The 1932-nt window shown below is 36.2% G+C and overlaps 1 long non-coding RNA gene across 1 annotated transcript in view; it reads left to right on the top strand.

Annotated features, from left to right (window-relative positions):
- LOC120303841 overlaps nucleotides 1-1728 on the top strand; it is an 8463-nt gene extending 6735 nt beyond the window's left edge. The window contains exon 3 of the long non-coding RNA XR_005555546.1: nucleotides 460-1728. This is a non-coding gene — a long non-coding RNA (uncharacterized LOC120303841). The remainder of the gene's footprint in view (nucleotides 1-459) is intronic.
- Nucleotides 1729-1932: the final 204 nt, after the last annotated feature.

Below are 1932 nucleotides of genomic sequence, written 5' to 3'. Positions count from 1 at the left end.
CCTCTTTTCACTCTCAGGGTTTCTGCAAAGTTGTTTGTTTTTTAAAATATCGAACAGGTTTTTGCTTAGAGGAAGCCAAGATCCTAGTATCTCAAGGCAAATAATAGCAGATGAGATACAATCAAAATAACTTTTACTAATAAATAAATCCTGCTGAATTCAAAAGGACATACTGTAACAATTATATAACATATATAGGCTCTGAAAAGACAGCAATTATAAACACTGTGACAAAAAAAGAATAATGATAATTGAAAAACATGGGGAAAATATAAATGGCTAGAAAAAAATTATCAAATAGCATGGATTTATCTATGTTTTTTGGAAAGTATCTGAAAAAAGGGAAAGAGGGGAAAAAAGAAGATAAGAATTATGCAAATTATATAATTTTCATGTAGACATGTTTAAGATGCAGAAATGAATGCAAGTCCTTTGATTTACCGTTTATATTTTTCATAGAGATGCAAAAATCTAACAGGAAGAAAGGAAGGAAAGAAGAAAAGGAGGAAAGGAGGAAAGAAAGAAAGAAGGAAGGAAGTTTTTTGAGATGCAAATGGACTTTAAATTTATCACAAACTCTGGTCATTAGCTTCACAGACATGCTACTCAAGGCTTAAGAATAAAAGACTTTTTAAAGAAATGTAACTGTTCAACAGTTGAGGAAGCCCAAGCTGCCTAAAAACTAATGGGCAGAAATGCAACACAGGCCTAACTTGGAATTTTGAACTGTTAAGGTAGTCAGGATAGTTCAGTATTGTCTTGCACAGAGAATTTAACTGCATCGGTCTCATGGAGACACGGACATCTGTTTGTCTGTGTGACAGCCAATCTCTTGTTGGCAAAGGCAAGGGAATATCCCAAAGCTTCACAGAAAGGCAAATAAAAGAAAACAAATGATTCTCAGTTCAGCCCATCTTTACTCAGCTTCATCCCACAGTGTGTTAATTAGATGAGCAGATGTAGAATTTAGGAAGATTTCCAGATTAATTGTCAGGAAAGTGAAACAGTTAGCACAGGCCTCACTAAGCAGGGTTCTAGTCTCTTGTCATGTTGACACAAGCAGCACCACACCTGCCAACAGGGCATCTGCAGTCTTCTCCCAGAATTGGCCAAGACCATCTCCTTGGCTCTGATATACAGCGAAGCCTCTTTAGAAGGATCAACTTTGGTTGTAGAAGCAACACAGAAACCCAGGGCACTTTTTTTCTGAATAATGCCTCCTCACTCTGAGATGCTGATGAAAAGACTCAAGCTGTTCATTTTTAGTCCATCTCTTGGCATTGGCCTAGAGACATTTGTTTGAATTGATAATAAATTCCAGGAATCTAAAGAAAATGACAATATCACTTTCACAAAATATTCAAGGCTAACAAAAAATGGGGGAGCTTTGTATTGTGCTTAAATAAAGGCTGAACGCAATTTTTTTTGTGAAGGAAAGGAGCATATATAACAGAACTTAAAGACTAATTTGGTCTGGCAGGAGAGGAATAGTCCTGGTCCCATTTGCTAGGAAGAGAGCCTTTTCTGTCATGGCTCCACCCTTTGGAACATCACAATCCAGGAAATTACAGTAGATTGGCTTTAGATTGACTTTGTTGGCCTTTTGCAAGCCTTGCAGATACAGCTATGCCATTGAACTGGGGGATCTGGATATGTTGCAGAAGTTATATTGCTTTGTTGGCAGTTATTTTTTAACTGTTTCCTATTATTAAGTTTTATATAAAGATTTCCAAAATTCAAGCCTTTTTCTGTGGTAAAATGAGAAATCGTCTGCCTGTTTTAGACTGAAATATTCAAAGATTGAATGATGGATGTCATGTGTGATTTGGTCCTGATAATTGTTCTTACTCACAATCCTGGCTCTTTTTTTGAGCAAATATACACATAGGCCTATACTATAAATTATCTAGTGTAGATAGGCTGTAGAAACTT

The sequence above is a fragment of the Crotalus tigris genome, unplaced genomic scaffold (genome assembly GCF_016545835.1).
Source record: "Crotalus tigris isolate CLP2741 ecotype Arizona unplaced genomic scaffold, ASM1654583v1 scf7180000024506.7606697, whole genome shotgun sequence".
In the NCBI taxonomy this organism is placed as follows: Eukaryota; Metazoa; Chordata; class Lepidosauria; order Squamata; family Viperidae; genus Crotalus; species Crotalus tigris.
The sequence above is the reverse complement of the archived record's forward strand: the minus strand, read 5'-3'. Positions and strand labels throughout refer to the sequence as shown.